General features: G+C 29.0%; 2 long non-coding RNA genes across 7 annotated transcripts in view; one reads left to right on the top strand and one right to left on the bottom strand.

Annotated features, from left to right (window-relative positions):
• LOC142321331 (uncharacterized) overlaps nucleotides 1-7675 on the bottom strand; it is a 178159-nt gene extending 170484 nt beyond the window's left edge. For 2 of the 6 annotated variants that reach the window (XR_012755593.1, XR_012755597.1), the window contains exons 1-2: nucleotides 6138-6294; nucleotides 4614-4844 (exon numbers count right to left, since the gene is read on the bottom strand). This is a non-coding gene — a long non-coding RNA (uncharacterized LOC142321331). Of the gene's footprint in view, nucleotides 1-4613; nucleotides 4845-6137; nucleotides 6296-7537 lie in introns of those variants that run through there. The other 4 variants (XR_012755596.1, XR_012755594.1, XR_012755595.1 and 1 more) reach the window with 4 other exon arrangements.
• A 102-nt stretch (nucleotides 7676-7777) lies between these two features.
• LOC142321329 (uncharacterized) overlaps nucleotides 7778-18232 on the top strand; it is a 50992-nt gene continuing 40537 nt past the window's right edge. Inside the window, exon 1 of the long non-coding RNA XR_012755592.1 lies at nucleotides 7778-7957. This is a non-coding gene — a long non-coding RNA (uncharacterized LOC142321329). The remainder of the gene's footprint in view (nucleotides 7958-18232) is intronic.

The following is an 18232-nucleotide window of genomic DNA, read 5'->3' as shown; positions in this document are numbered from 1 at the left end:
TTCATAATGTATACAATAATAGTACATGCCTTCCGATAACTTGATTAAAAAACATAAAATTAGAAAAATTGACCGCGTCGGGAAACGAAAGATAGTGGTGGCGAAGCGGTATGGGGATACTAGTATATATATATATATATAAGCTGTATTTGTATGTTGAAATAAAAAGCCAAAATGAGAAGTTAATAATTCGCATTGTTGTAAAATAATAACCGATTTACCTTCTAAATCTGTAACAAATTTTTAAATTTCAAAACCGTTTAATTTTTTTCAAATTTTGTTGTGTTAAGTAATTTAGTACTGAAAACATTTAACAAAATTTTAAAATTAAATATTGCGATAATTAAAGTAAATAATACCTAGGTTGTCCTAGCCGTTTAATTTGTAGTAGTATTGCAAATTACGTTATTTTTTATAATAACTATTCAGAAGGCTGTTTTTACTAGGGTTTGGGCCAAAATTCCAACATTAACTGTTTAAAGTTTGTTATCAAATGTAATTCTGAACGGTATACGTAACAAAAAAGTTACTACGGGGGTTTTAACTCGTTTTACTTCTATCGCGATTTTTCCGTTGATTCAAGGCGTTGATGAGAAATCGTTATTATAATCGTGTATTGTTTCCTATTTAAAAAAAAAAAATTGATTCAATATGGCGGATCGAAGATGGCTGACGAAAGATTTCAAACGCATCGTAAAGTAGAAATTTTCTAACTACGTAGATCCGTATTTGTTTCTACCTGCTAGTATTCCACGGTTTCATAATACGAATCCGTTTCCATACTTTAATTTTAATCTGTACGGTAATATGATCAGGCTAAGCAAAATAAAAATCGTTGAAGATAGAAAAGGAACTTAAACGAAATACTATATATGCTTGCAAAACATATGTTACAATCTTCTTTCATTAAGCTGTTTATAATAATATTTTTCTACGTCGATAAACACCGATAAACTGTGGCGGGGGTCGAAACGATAACTAGAAATTAAAATTAAAAAAAAACCCCGATACCAATCTCTAAGGTTAATAGATTACGAGAAATCCTCGTAAAAAAATTAAGTACTAAAAAAAAGGAATAATCTACACTCACTTCGCTCGCTAACCTGGTTTAATTAACGTTAAAAATAATTATTGCTATTACAAACGGTTGATTTGTATGTATATAATGCACTTATTAAATCTAGTTTTGAATTTGGAACCGAACATCGGGCAGACGCTTATAAATCTCACTTAAATGTGGAAATAGCACAAAAAAGAATAATTATAATTATTGATTTCAAAAGCAGTTTCAACCCGTCTCTTGAGGTTTCCGATAAACTGAATATTTTATACGTAAAGAATCTATACATATAAAAATTATCAAGAGTATTTTTCAATAGTTGTAAAAATCATAAAATAGACAATGTGTACAATACAAAAAGGATGGATGCAGAAAACTCACAAATCCCGGCTGTATTTAAAAAACGGTTTCGAAAATCATTTGTCTATTTAGGACCTAAAATTTATAACATGTTAGACAAGAATATAAAGCCTGTAACTGTTGAAAATATCCTCATTAAAGAGGAGAAGAAATGGGTTGTCATTATTCAGGACACTACTCTTATGTTTTCTAAATTACATTGAATAAAATTAACGTACAGTGAATAAAATTAAACGCGTTCAAATTTTCAAGGTTTTTTACAACTGTTGAAGAATCGAACCACACTCCGCCTTTCACGAATCGATTAATAATATGAACTAGACTCGATGCGACAAATTTTAGATTAATTGTACTTAGATTAGGGTATATTTTATGAAATAAAACACTTTAAAGCGATGCGATACTGTGCCTAATAAGAGAGGTATGACTTTTTTGTCTTCAAAACCTCATTTTTTCCACCCCCTGAGCTAACGGTTGGTGATATCAAAAAACTTACAAATGTTTTAGGCTCTTATCCAAAGAATCGTAGGAACATAAACGAATTCGATATTTTACTTAATAAAAAGGTTACAGCAATATTTTGTTTTTTCGAAAAAGCCCCCCATTTCTATCCCCATGGACCGATTTTGGCCGTTAACAAACTCGTCTTGAGATTTTGGGTCTAATTTTTTTTTTTAGGGAACAATTTGAAAGTGATTTGCGGAAAATTACGGCAGTTATCTTGTCCACGAGAAAGTGAAATATATATACATATATATATATATATATATATATATATATATATGTATATATATATATATATATACGTATATATGTATATATATATACATATATATATATATATATATATATATATATATATATATGTGCTTTTGAGCTGACGGTGGCTTTGGAGTCTGGAGGATGTGAAACGCGAAGATATATCGAAATTTTCCCTCGAATCATGGTATCCATTACAATAGGTAGCTTTCTAATGAAATCTACTTAATAGCTTACCTACCTTCCAACACATTATGTATATACTACTTGGAATTCAGAATAAAATTAATCTGTTTATCTTATTTATTCAACTAGTTTAGAGGAACATATATCAAGACTTGAACATATTTTTGATCGATTTAATATTATACGCTATATATTTGATCCGCTAATATTATACCTCGCATTTAAAAATACATATCTAAAATTATACAAATGTGAAATTCGTTTAAAAACAAATCGTGAAAGAATTCCTTTAAGTTTAGAAATGAATTTGATTCCAACACCTAAACCATTGAAAGTACTTCATATCGACAGCGTTTTTTTTAAAAAAAACACAAAAGTTTTTGTCAATTTAGATAGTATTTTAGGTATACACAAGTATAACGGATTGAAATATCACAATCGACCGAAGCAGCTGATAAATTATTAAATTAATTAACTCATTATAAAATACCTGAAAAAATTATTTCTAATAATGACACCGAATTCAATAATTAAAAAAATAATGCGGATATATAAAAATAAAATATATTTTAGAAACAAAACATCCATCGTCAACGTGAAAGTTTTCAGTCTACGCTAATTGAACATATTAGAATCTTTAACCAACGACAAGAAGTAAAAAATGAAAGTATTAAAAATAAAATAAATATGCAGTTATTGCGTATAACAGTAGCGTTTATTCTGTTACCAAATTAAAACGGTTTGAAAATTTTACGGACATAACCCGATTTCATTATTAGAAGCTGATATACAGCGGCAGGTAATAAACGATTACATTAGCAATCATAAAGAAAAGGTGAAAAAATTGCATAAACAAGTAAAGGAAACTAATGAAAAAAAAAAAAATTAAAAATTCGAGGAAAAATAAATATAAATAAAGATTTACTGGATATCCCACCTGATGTTTATATCAAGACTCTCCAAAAACGAAGTAAAGCGAAAAATAGATAGGATGAAGGAAAAGTAAGTTCAGTGAAAAACAGCAGAAATAGATGAACGACGTATAATAAAAAAATCAAAATACATTTAACGACCTCGAAAGGTTAAACAAATACAACAGAAAAATCGGAATCGGAAACAAAATACAATCAGAAAAAAATACAGAAACTAATCGGTATTTGAATTCTCTTGTAGGTCCTCCTGTTCCTAAATGAATTCATCCTGGAGCAGCTGAAATTAATTCGTAAATGATCCCGATAGAATTGGATTTAGCCAAATTAGAAGCCTCTTTCCGTACATTTATTCATTATTATGGATAAAGTTTTAAATCATTTATAAAATATGAATAATGTTTCTGAATATGTATTAAATTTTTTTTAATCATAACTTTTAATTATAAATTCTATAATGTAAGTAAAAATAGTAATAAGTCTAGAGATAGAAGTATTATTCGTACAAAAATGTTAATAAATGAATAGTTAAAAATAGTCTTAGTAAGTAATTAAGTAAATATGAGAGGAATTGTTAATGGTCTCGGTTCGATTGTTAAATTCTTTACTACCAATTTAGATGCTATGATGGAGAAAAATATAAAAAAATTGTTAGAAGAAATAAAACAAGATATTGTAAATCAGATTAATTACCGGTACTCTGTTAGTACAAATATTATTAGTTTCATAAAACAGTTATATAATTGAAGATAATTTTATGGAATTACGTGTAATACGTAAATGATTTTGTTGACTTAGAAAAATTAAGAAATTTCGTGTATCTATATGTAAAAAAATTAATTTGTAAAATAAAGTATTTTTTCAAAAATATTATTCGTTAAAAGAAATAACTTATATAAATAGAAAAGATAATTGCCTAATTTTACATCCAGTATCCAAAATATAAAATAATTATACACCTTTATACACTGTTACAAAATTTATTTGAGTTTATTTAAATATTTCTCCAAATTATGAATTCGTGTCTGCTACTTTCAAGATGTTACAATGACTGTGAATGTTTATTTTATAATGATCGCTATGATACAGAATTTATAAATATATAATTGTTTAATTTTTAACTTTATTTCATTGTTTTTTTTTATTTTTATTATTTTTACTTGCAATGTACAATTTTTTACTTCTGTTCAAATAAAGCAGTTAAGAACGTGCCTTTGATAATTGCACCTGCGGTTAAAGGTGTAGTCCAAATACTGAAAACTTTAACCTAGATCAGTAACCAAATAAATTTTAATATAACAGTTTTAAAATTAACCCACCGTGTTGGTCTAGCGGTGAACTCGTCTTCGCAGGTCAGCTGATTTCAAAATCGAGAGTTCTAAGGTTCAAATCCTACTTTTATACGGATTTGAACAGTAGGTCGTGGATTCCGGTGTACTTTGGCGAGTTGGGTTTCAATTAACCACACACCTCAGGAACGGTCGAGCTGACACTGTACAAGACTAAACTCATTCATCTTCTAAAGTAATAATATTACGTGGTTCCGGAGGCTAAACAGAAAAAGAAAAAAAAAATTTTAATGATTATTTTCTTACATAAAAAGTTTAAAAAATAGGTTGTGTTTCAATCGCTACCGAGATACATATTATTCGATAAGACTGTCTACTACTCCTTCCTCTAATAATCCTACTGGATTTGGTTTCACCTTTGATAATCGTGTACATATTGCTCGTGAAAAAAGTAAAAACCTACTTTTTGCTAGGAGAGGTTTGTACCACTCGGTCCTGAGTTCGATTCCGGCTTGATTCCATGATTATTTTGTACTTACAAAATTTTGTTACATTAATCTAGTTTACTTTATCTAGTGAAAGGTTATCTTAAAATAAACCGGCTTCTCTCTTTTTATTGTACTCGTACTTAAAATAAGTTATTTTATTTTGAAATCTTACAGAGCAAATTTTTATCTAGCGGACCCGGCATTACATTTGTTTGTACGAATTAAATAAATTATTGTATTATATTTGACAAATTATATTATGAAAATTATAAAATATATAATATTAATTCTCTATTACTTTCCTTTCTTTCTTCTTATGACTTCCAAAATGTTTACTACAGTTTAAACCTCATATATATCATTACTATATACATTTTTTTAAAACCGTGTAAATACATAACCTAAAACTTCTTTTACTAGATTTATATCGAATGTCTATGTCTAGACATTCGAAAAGACAAATTTAGAACAAAACTTTTGGCTAAATTTTTGTCGAAAAAAAGTTAATAATAAGTCTGACCATCGAACATAAAACCGACCGCTTTGATCGGTTTCAATGAAGGTTTCAAGAAAAGTGAGAAAATATTTGTAAAGTATGTCATACTAAACAACAAAGGCAATTTATCTTTCTAAAATAGATAGCTAATTTATTAATCACAAAATGTAGACACAGGCAAAAGGTTTTGTTATTAACAGAAATCTAAACAAAAAAACAGAACTTCATTAGAATATTGATACCCAAAATAATAAGTGGAGCACATTTAAATAGAAATACATAAATAAAACGTTTAGTCTACAAAAGATTCAGCAAAACACCTGTTCTAGTGTATCGGAACTTACTTGAAAGCAAATTATTTTAGTTACATATTTTTATAAAGTAATCTGTACTTAATTTTAATTAAAATAACAAGAATAAAAATATATTTGACTAACCTAAAAATAATGATTTTTGCCAAAACAAAATGGAAATCGTTTAGTTCATTAAATTCCCATAAGTTAACCAATAATCATATTATTTGTGTACCATTTTTCTTATTACAAAATATTATTATTTGAAAGAACTTACCTAGTTTAGACGTAGAATTATTTTCTAAACGGTTGTCTAGATTCACGTAAAATACAAATAATCAAAATTTGATACGATTTTTAAAACACTTACAGAAGAGAAATAAAACATTATTTACTGTATGACAACGTTATTCGTTAACAACACTTTTAATAGATTAATCAATTACCAGAAATAAAATGTAAGCTAATATTATTAATATGTAAGATTGTTTATTTTTTCTACATCGCTGAATATAATGGAACCAGCTAATATTATAAACAAATAAAATTTTTCATCAACGTAACACACATTTTGACACACGCAGTTTGATGAATTTCGACACGAACCAAGAGATCGAGAGTCAAACGAGGGGAGAGAGTCTCTGCACTCTCCCCCCCCCCCCATCGTAATATACGGAGAATCTTAATACGAAGCTTATATAAGAAATAATTCTAACATTAGGTATTGACAGGTGCGCTACGCTGCCAATTAACCTGATTTTTACTTACCCCTTCGCCCCTTGCCTGCCAAAATCGGCATCAAGTAAGTCGCAGCGTTGCGTTTTCTACTTATAACACATTTGCCTCAACCGGTAAGATGAAAAAAATTTTTTTTAATTTTTACTGTAAAATTTTTTAATTTATTTTTTTAATTTTATTAGTGTTAAAACTAAAAAAATCAAACTTAATAACTTTTTTATTTTAATTTTTACGTTTAATACAGTTAGTAAAATAATCACTGATTTTAAACATCCGACCTCTCGGTTAACTGGACTTAAATATTTTATTTATCCGTAAAATTTACATAAATTATTGCTTGTTATAGTATTCGAATTATTTGAGAGATCTTCGTGTTAGAAGATTCAGAGGTTAATTATGATTGAAGTTAAATATAATCTGAGATTACTGTTTATTAAAACGTCGATTATTCGGACCTCCATATCTCAAACATTATGTGACTTAAAAGCGGTGACAAATCTGAGAGAAAAATAATTATTAAAATGCTGAAAAAAATCGCGTTGAACAAAGACTCAGATTTGAACTTATTAAAAAAATTGAACTTTGTAGCGACCAAATTTACTTATTTTTTTATAAGGATTATGCGTGCAATTAGTAACATCTCTATTGTTATTGCCCTTATTTGTATTATAGATGTGCTGGGCTGTACTGTGAAATACGGTGGTCGACTTGATGAGGTAAATTTGGAAATAACTGTTTTATATCATAATCCCCTTATGTACTATTCATTAATATTTTTTTTATCATCTGTATTAAAACAAATGATCCTATTGTGTTTTTCTGATTAGTTACTAAAGAGGATCCGTATCCTCTAAGTTCTAAGTGCAATTATAAAGTATGCTTGAGTAAATTATATTAGGTAAATTGAATATTAGTTAAAAAAATAATTGAAAACCTTACTACCGTTTGGATTCCTTGGTTACGTTCCTTTGTTAACGTTTATATATGCACTAAAACGTATATATACGTTTTAAAATTTGGTTTCAATTATTTTTTATGGTTATAAGTTACCAAATGTTTAAAAATATTAATATTAAACTGTCGGTCGGTCGCTCTGAGAGGTGCATTGTAGGAAGAACAGTTTAGATGGAGTGGTTATTTTCACAATTTAACTGTTGAACAAATTAGTTGTGGAAGGGACGGTTATGGTGGGGGGGAGAGACTGAATTACATGCGTGACACAGAATGAAGCGTATGGATCCAGCGGCCATCTTGGGTTGATTACACAGTTTCATTTAGATTCTCATGTCTGTGTTCAGACTTAACTATTAATGTTATATCTTATACGTTTATTTTAGATAACCCTCGTTGTTGGTCGAGGTAAGAATTTTTTATATATATATATTATTTTAATGTAGATTAAAATAAGTGTCATTATTTTTGTTTGCCTATTGTATCCAAACTTATTACGTAGTGAATTTTAAAATACAATTTGCACTCTCCTATTTTTACAAAATAAATTAACTATTTCGTATACGCAAACGTTTCTGACTTTGTTTTCTATTTATAATACCGGCGAAATAATATCTCAAAAATAAACAAACGGAAACAAATTACGCGACTGGTTATAAATTTTAGGCTAATCGAGCAATAAAATAATTGACCGAGGAAATAAAATTATTGCACGATTTAAACGTACTGAACTCTGGGGTAAACAAAGTACGGTTTATGTGTTAAAAACAGTTTTATAATTTTAGATAATTTAACATTTTTAGTGGCAAGTTGAGACTGATTCGTTGCACACTTTCTGGATGTTATTTAAATAATTTAAAATTATTTAAATAACATGTGATTGTCATTATTTCTTATTAAAATTAATATGAGCCAGCAAATTTATTATGTACCTTACTGAGGTATTACACCAAAACAGGTTAGGTTAGTTAACATATTTTGGTCCTCTGACCAGGGATATATCGAAGGTTCTACAATTCAATACTTAATTCACAATTAATACCAGGGAAAGGATAGTGGAAATATTGCAACAACTCATATCAAAAGCAATTGCTATACAAAGAGGGTGCTTTCATTAACTTAATTTAATTGTGGAATAATTTCTTCAGCTATCTAAAATTGTTTAAACTGGGGTAGTGAGCACAATTATGTTTTTGGTATTCGAAGGTGGCTGAAACAAGTTTTACAAATTCCACAGGTTTCAAGATATTATGGAGATTTTAATGTCTTCTATTCATTAACAATAAACTGAAATTAAATTTACAAATACCTTTTTATGATGAAATATTATTTTTGAGTTATAATATATTTACAATATAACAAATACTAATGTAAGGTTTTTATTGAATTTACCATTTTGTTTCATTGAATCATTTTCAACCTGTTATGAAGAATGATAGAAACATCAAAGAAAATAATTTCATCAATATTTGTCTGCTTATTTATTTAGATAACAATAAAGAAAAAACATTCTTTGGAAATAAAATATGGGCAAAGAACAGTTAATAATGAATTAAGTTTATAAGGTCAACAATTAAGTATAACCCTGATCTACTATTCATTTATACACCAGTATGCCAAATAATTTATTAAAAGTTGAACATCATTCATTTTATGAGTTACAGAGCGATGACCTAACAACGAATATTCTAATGCATATAAGAGTTTGGTACTTAAATGTATTAACACCACCGCAGCTACAGCTGCTGTTTAGGTTATGTTAACTTCGTGTACTGACAAATCGTACGTATATCAAAATAACCTAACTAAATCTTTTATAATTAACATTAAATATGCATAATATATACAACTTATTAATAATATAACCTTAATGTTATAGCACTGAAATTCAATGAATGTTAATCCACCAAAATCCGATTGACTACTTTGATTTTAAATAAAGCTGTAGCTGCACTGGTGTAGGTTATATTTAGTTAGGTTATTTTGATATACGTACGATTTGTCAGTGCACGAAGTCAACATAACCTAAACAGCAGCTGTAGCTGCGGTGGCGTTAATACGTAAGTAACAAGATTTTTGAAAGGTTATTTTCAGTATTCAGTAAAGATCTCAAATGAGTGAAAAGGTAAAGTAAAGAGATGTTCACATCAATCTAGGATTTAAAATATGAAATAGGTGCTGTGTTGCAAGACATTGTTGCAACACGGCTTGAATTGAAATTCTATTTCAAATGGAGTATTTTCTATTAGATTAAGTTAAAACAAACAAGCAGTTTATTTAAATTTATCAATTATATCTGTTCATCTATTAAGCAGTGTAAAATTTAATTGCAGTTTGATCATAAGCAATTTCTTAATGATACATCATTTGCTGTTATTAGAAATTATGATATGCTTCAAAGATTTCTTAATGTGGCTTCTAGTTGTGACATGTATTATAAATTTGACATTATAATTAATAATTTGTGACTAATTATAATTTATAAAATAAATTTATAATTTTTGACATTTATTAATAATTCAGTTTTATTAGTATCGTGTCAAAGATTTATTGATTATATTAACAGGACATCACATAATTGTAGATTTTAGATTAGAGTTGATCAAACAATCTTTAATAGTACAGAGATGAGATGATTATAATTGAATGTTATTTTGGTAAATTTGGAAGTTTGCTAGGTACTTTCAATAATGAATCTTTTGACTTCTTATTTATAAATAGTACCGTGATTCAGTCTGTGAAATTTTGAAATTCTTCTTGGCACGCAGGTGTTTAGAATCCTGATCAATTCTTGTCATGCTTTTTATGTTTCATTACTAAGGCTTATCTCAAGCTTTGTCTTTCTAACAAAGCTATCCATCTGGAATTACTATCTGATTTTACTTCAGTTATTTATTGCAACCTTTAAATTGATTCATATCAATTAGCAGTATACCTACTCAAGTCTTTTCTCACAACAGTTCTGACAAAATTTATTGTTCATAATATAATTATTGATCATTATCATTGAAACTGTATACAGCTATTCCAGCTGCGGTGTAATATGTTGGTTGTGGTAATAGCATACACTAATTGCCAGATAAATTATGGATAATTTACTTACACATAAGAATGTATAAGAATAGTAGAATAATCTTTGTAATAATGTACATAATATATTCTTGCACACTTGTACGTACAATCTATAACATGATGCAGGAGGTGTATCTGTGATGTAGTTTGTGATGCAGAAGTTGTGTTCAATGGTCCGAATAACCATGGTGCCATTGGATAAAGTGTAAATAATGACTTATTGCACATTTAGTGACTTATCGCACCTAAGTTGTACCTATAATCTTATAGCGACTTAGGATTTCTTTAAATATGTTGTTCGTGATGCAGTAGATGTGTCCAGTGGTCTGTGAATAGTCATGGTGCCATTGGATAGAAAGTGTAAATAATGACTAATTGCAAATTTGGTGACTTATTGCATGTTACATGACCATTATATAAATCACAATTTAAAGCACATTAACAGAATAAATAAATTACAATAATAAATATATTAACTAAATTATTTTAATATTCTCAATCGGTAACATGTCTGGGTCCCTATGATCTGTAGAAACAGCAGAAATGGGAAGAGAATTAGACAGGCTTAAACCTGTGTTTGATTGTTTGTCCTACGACACAACATAGATATTTCACGCTTTCAATTGTGCTCTCCCATAAGCCACCAAAATGGGCCGACAAGGGTGGATTGAATGACCAAGATATGTTTTGTTTGGATGAAAAGATGAATGTTTGATTTTAGATTTTCTGAATTTAAGAATTTAAATAGGTCTTACAAAATATTCTTGGCAGAACGGATGGACCATTATCGGAAAAGATTTTGGTAGGAATACCTCTTTGTCTATGGACTAGTCAAATCAGAGACTTAATTCTATTGCACAAAGACAGAATGGATGGAAACTTACTACTCAAAGAGAAATGATTTTACTTTGTTTTCATTTGATATTTGAATTCTATATATGTTATAATTCTAAGTGCAAAATGTTAATCTGGAGATTCACACCACAAAATGAGTGTATCAATGGAATATCATTAAGAGAAATCAATTAGTTTTTATCTTGCATAAAGGATTAATATTCCCCTTTAAGATTAGAATTGTTGCAATATATATCTAGCCGGAGTTGGCAAAATAAGATTTAAATAAAATCAGGGTCAGATTAAAATATAAGTATAAATAAATTAGTTAATATATTATTTATGTCTGAAATAGGTAAATCTTTATAGAGTTGAAGTCCCGATTTGTGAGCAAACATATGTGCAAAAGTTTGACTGCCCGAGTCAAACAAGACTACACATATGAGAACTTAAAATCAGTTTTATCAGTATGAACGAGTGTGTTGTCTTTTAGTCTCTTCATTCATCGTATAAATTAAAAAATTTACAGCATTTTTTTAACTGATGATCAAACTTTCAAAATTTATTCTTGTTCCAATATTGAAAATCTTATAAGATTTTCCAGGATGTGTCTGTCATCTGGTCTCAAATTCTAGGAACGCCTGAAAATTTGGACAGCTCTTATTTGATAATCTTTCCTTCCATAGTCTGCCAGAATTATAAACTATCTTTGAGGTTAGAAATTGAATTAGAATGAATTCCAATTTAACTGTCATTGCTTCAAGTGAGTTGACAAATGAAGAAATGAGATTCTCTTTTCATCGTTTTATCAATAAGTTGTGATTTTATAATTCTCATTTGTTAATTGGAAGATTTTTAGCAACGGTTAAAGCTTTCATCTCTTAGCAACAATTATAAATAATGTAATTTTTGAATGTTTAATCTTTTTGAGTGTGGATTAAGTCATTAAATATTAAGAATATCGCGTTTAAACAACGGTAAATTGATTTGTTGCAATTGCAATTGTTCAATAGCTATCTACAGAATGTTCTTGATTACTTACTTAAATGTTGCTGTACATCCTATGTCGCATAGATTTCCTTAACTTGTTCTTGATCTAAAGCCAAATTAACATTCATTTCTAATTGTGACCGAATGGAATTGCAGTGCAGTTCAAGCAGATTTTGTAATTTGACTTGCCAGGCTTGGCTGTCAGCTTGGCGCATCAAATTTGTCTGTGAATGTTCCAATTCTTGTAATGGAGGCTTTAATTGATATTTGTCTTAATAATTGTTAATTGTCTTAATATTATGTAGATAATGTAGGGAAGAAACTCCAAAATATTTTTGTTCAATCAGAAGTTTAATTGAAGATCACAGATGAAGATTGAATTTGCTAAGCTGCAGTGTATTTATATATATCACAATATTACAACTTAATTATCTGGTCTATTCAATTTTTTAAATATCTGGCCCGGAGGACCAAAATTAATGTACAGCCATGCCATTCCAGCTGCGATGTAATTTGGTTGTGGTAATAGCACACAAAGTAATTGCCAGATAAATAAACTATGGATTATTTACTCGTTAAATTTACATTAATCATATTAAATCCCAATACTTTCATACTTTAGTTTACACATTTTTAAATATATGTTAAACATAGTGTCTAGCTAGAACAGATATAAAATTAGTAATGTTTTGTCTAACATTTTAAAGGTGAAGTAATAAGTTATTACTTCACCTTTTAGGTGTTAATTGCTTAACAATACTTAAGCTCAGTTGGTTCATGATATGTTGACACTAATCAAGAGTAGAAGAAAACACATTAATCTGAACAAATTTGATTCGGTTCAGATCTTTTCCTGAACTTAATTTCCAAAAAAATTCCAATTAATTGTTTAGGCAATTTGCAATTACTTCAAAAATTCATGCAACCTATTTGCAGCAACACCTTTATCATGTAATATTTCTGTTGGAAATTTAGTGTTGATCCTCAACAAGAATACTTAACCTTGCGTTGGAATCAACACACAGATCCACATTGTGCAAGTTATCCACAACGTAGCAGTGTTGTTGATTTAAATTCTATTAATGGTCAGCTCTGAAGATCTGTATGCCTAAATTGTTTGTTGCCAGTGTCTGACAATTAATTGAATATTAAAAGTACTTCACGTGTAACAGAATATTAAAATAATTTTGTAAATTGATAATATACTTTATCATTGTGACTTAATTATTGTTTTTTTTTGTCTTCAGTCATTTGACTGGTTTGATGCAGCTCTCCAAGATTCCTTATCTAGTGCTAGTCGTTTCATTTCAGTATACCCTCTACATCCTACATCCCTAACAATTTGTTTTACATATTCCAAACGTGGCCTGCCTACACAATTTTTCCCTTCTACCTCTCCTTCCAATGTTAAGGCGACTATTCCAGGATGCCTTAGTATGTGGCCTATAAGTCTGTCTCTTCTTTTAACTATATTTTTCCAAATGCTTCTTTCTTCATCAATTTGTCGCAATACCTCTTCATTTGTCACTTTATCCACCCATCTGATTTTTAACATTCTCCTATAGCACCGCATTTCAAAAGCTTCTAATCTTTTCTTCTCAGATACTCCAATCGTCCAAGTTTCACTTCCATATAAAGAGACACTCCAAACATATACTTTCAAAAATCTTTTCCTGACATTTAAATTAATTTTTGATGTAAACAAATTATATTTCTTACTGAAGGCTCATTTCGCTTGTGCTATTTGGCATTTTATATCGCTCCTGCTTCGTCCATCTTTAGCAATTCTACTTCCCAAATAACAAAATTCTTCTACCTCCATAATCTTTTCTCCTCCTATTTTCACATTCAGTGGTCCATCTTTGTTATTTCTACTACATTTCATTACTTTTGTTTTCTTCTTGTTTATTTTCATGCGATAGTTCTTGCGCGTAGGACTTCATCTATGCCGTTCATTGTTTCTTCTAAATCCTTTTTATTCTCGGCTAGAATTACTATATCATCAGTAAATCGTAGCATCTTTATCTTTTCACCTTGTACTGTTACTCCGAATCTAAATTGATCTTTAACATCATTAACTGCTAGATCCATGTAAAGATTAAAAAGTAACGGAGATAGGGAACGTCCTTGTCGGACTCCCTTTCTTATTACGGCTTCTTTCTTATGTTCTTCAATTGTTACTGTTGCTGTTTGATTCCTGTACATGTTAGCAATTGTTCTTCCATCTCTGTATTTGAACCCTAATTTTTTTAAAATGCTGAACATTTTATTCCAGTCTACGTTATCGAATGCCTTTTCTAGGTCTATAAACGCCAAGTATGTCGGTTTGTTTTTCTTTAATCTTCCTTCTACTATTAATCTGAGGCCTAAAATTGCTTCCCTTGTCCCTATACTTTTCCTGAAACCAAATTGGTCTTTTCCTAACACTTCCTCCACTCTCCTCTCGATTCTTCTAATCGCTAAAGATGCAATATGTCATCATTTACTTTCTATCCAATGGCACCATGGTTATTCAGACTATTGGACATGTCTTTTGCATCATGAACACATTCAAAGAAATCCTAGTTGTATAGATAAGTACAAGCGCGCAAGTAAATATATATTTTCATATTATTATAACATTTAATTTTAATGTTGTAAAAAATGATAACATGATTTTTGGCGTGCAGTATGTTCAGACTCAAGTATCAATTCTTAATTATAAAAATTTCTGCCTTCTTACTAAATTTGTATATTCAGCTAGCCTATTTTATTAGCTGATATTTTATATATTAATGCATCATTATCAAAATTTAGAGCTCTTACTCCCAACATACACACTCATTAACATATCTTTTTCAACAATGTAATATAAAATTTAAATGTTAACGTGTAATGATTGTAACTTGTATTTCATTTACTACGAAATATGAACCGGCAAAGTTCATATTTGTAGATTAATTACACCGAAGCGGTTAGTTATTCGAACCGTATTTTGAAGTAAATAAGACTGTCTTTAAATAAGACTGTCTAGGCTTAATTTATTGTACATTCCACACAGACTGGAGACTGTAACAGATCATTTCCTGAAGAAGAGCTCGTTAATTTATCGTGTTCTTTTTTATGATTGAGATTTATGTAAATCGTCTGTGACATAGATGGAACTAATAATTTAATTGCAATGTAAGCGTAGTAAATTACTGATTATAAAAATAAACAGTAATAAAATTAATATACTTAAAAAATATTGTATTTATAAATTTAAACAAAAGTGTGAAATGATTAATCAACATAATCGTTTTTGAAGATGTAATTAAAGATATAGTGGGTTGTAGCAGTTGGCAAGTGTGGTAAGATATTGGGCAATGGGGCATTGTTGTTATGAAGTTTGTGGTCTAGGAGTGTTTGTTTTTTAAGCTTTTATTTCGTTTGTTATTGGTTGTTTTAAATCTAGAATTATCTGTACCTCTTGATGGTACGAGATCCCGTGTCGAATAATTCTATTAGTTTTTCTTTTTCTTTTAACGTGTTTCTGAAGTTCTTTGATATATATATAAATAAGATAGTGTTCAAGGCAATTATAACAATATTATTTTATGAACGATTTTCTAGTGGTCCAGTCATACGGATGTTGGCATTTTTCAAACAATATAAATCTCCTCTATATCATTTTATTATCATTATTCCTAAATATTTTATATGATTATTTGGGTTGTATTGTATCTATGTTTTTATTTTTTTTTAATAATACGGCAGCCTTTTTATTAAGCCCATCCAATATTTAAAAAAAGTATTAAATTAACTTTTTAGAAACTAATAAATAAATTGACATAATAAACCATGTAAAAAAATTTTTATCCAATTAACACTTTAACAGAGCTACTGATCTGTAAGACCAGAGGTCTTATTTTTGCAGTAGTGGCAATCCTGTTTTGCTAAGATTGCCGCTTGTCTCAGTAGTTTCTTACCACAACCCCCATAACCTTACCTAAGAATTTTTAGTTATGATTAGTCGTTTAGCAGTTACACATGGATTGTTAAAACTATACCAGCCTCCCATACCCGCTAGCTCCATTGAAGAAACCTCCTTACAAAAAGAAATGAGAGCGATCCCAGACAACATGGTGGAAGCAACGATGCAAAATCTGAAAGATAACAGTATGTAGAGGTCGGTAGAGAATATTTGTCTGATATGTTATTTAAAGATTGAAGTATTACCAATAAGCAGCATCATATTTGATCTAATTATCAGGTTCCTGTGTATTAGCTGTTTACAGTAAATGTAACTCTTGCTTAGTATTACAAAGCGTATGTTACTGGTGTAGGTAAATATTTGTGTAGGATACTGAACTAAATATTACGCCGATATGTTTTTTAAATGCAAAGTTTTTATTGTAGCTGATAATTGCCGTGAGCTTTTGGTGTTTGACATTAGGCTGTAGTTTATACAGTTGCAGAGTATACGTGATTCACTCCCCTACTTGAAAGTGAACAATTATCAAAATGCAAATGAAAATTTAAGTTTTCTAGTTTTTTAATTAATATGATTTTGATTTTATAGAAAATTACATTTTCAGTTACTAGAGATTGAGGCGATAACTAATTTATTTTTTCATAAACCTGCTATGACCAAAATAATTCTGAAATTTATTTGATTGTCTGTACAAAATTTTAAATGATATAGCTCATATTTGAAGTACTAACTAACATGGATAAAACTTACTTATTGATGTAACTGCAGGGCTAAAATTTTTTAACATATTTACATTTCTGTGATTTTTTTTGTCATAAATTAGATGAGTTGAAAGATCAGCGACTAAGCTTCCAGAGGTTATCAAGCATGGCATTTACCTTATGAAATCTCACTTACTTGAGATTTCTATTCATCCTAAACTACAAATTTTATATATAACCTCCACTACCTTTGTATTTTATCTATTTTGTTGTCACTAAATATGCCAGAACTTGGAGTTATTACTTAAAAGTGTGGTGTTTAACAGTGACATTAGGTTTATTTCTGTTCAGAAAAATTAATGTGCTTTTCTGAAGATCTGTGCGTACTTTGATGCTTCTAACTTTGTATGAGTCAGCACAAAAGCTTATTTACTTAAAATGTTTATTTTGTTTTTTGTAAATTGGTATCATATATTTCTTTAAACATCCTGTCTGATATGTTGGGTTTGGAAATTAACCCTAAATACAGTAATTCTCCTAGCGTGTAGGATAATTTCTTCTATAGCAATATGTTCTGATGTCTTATGTCTTATCACATGTCTTTTGTCTTATTCTTATCAGATATCTTCTGTTATTACAAACTAGAGAAAAACTGTAGTATATTAGGAATAACTGTCCTGACCTGTCTAAATGGTTTCAGCTTATGAAAAAAATGGGTACTTACGTATTAACGCCACCGCAGCTACAGCTTTATTTAAAATTGAGTATTTATTTTATTGAGTCTATTAATTTTAAGAAATGGTTATTTATATTTATTTATTTTATAAATATAATAAATACTCAAAACATTACGGTGTTAATTAGTCAAGGTTAGCAAGCGTAGGTTAATTTTGGTTAAATTATTTTATAAAATAAATAAAAATAACCATTTATTAAAATTAATAAAGTGACTGTTTTGAATCGGATTTCCACTGAAATCAGATTGACTACTTTGTTTTTAAATAAACCTGTAGCTACGGTGGCGTTAATGCGTAAGTACCAAAAAATATTTACTTCAATGTGTAATGATATGTGATTCACATGAAGAAGTGATTATTAAATCATCTTCACCAGAAGCTAGAGTCAAATACTAAG

This window comes from Lycorma delicatula, chromosome 3 (assembly GCF_047948215.1).
Source record: "Lycorma delicatula isolate Av1 chromosome 3, ASM4794821v1, whole genome shotgun sequence".
In the NCBI taxonomy this organism is placed as follows: Eukaryota; Metazoa; Arthropoda; class Insecta; order Hemiptera; family Fulgoridae; genus Lycorma; species Lycorma delicatula.
Note: the sequence above shows the minus strand (reverse complement) of the source record. Positions and strands in the feature narration are given on the sequence as shown.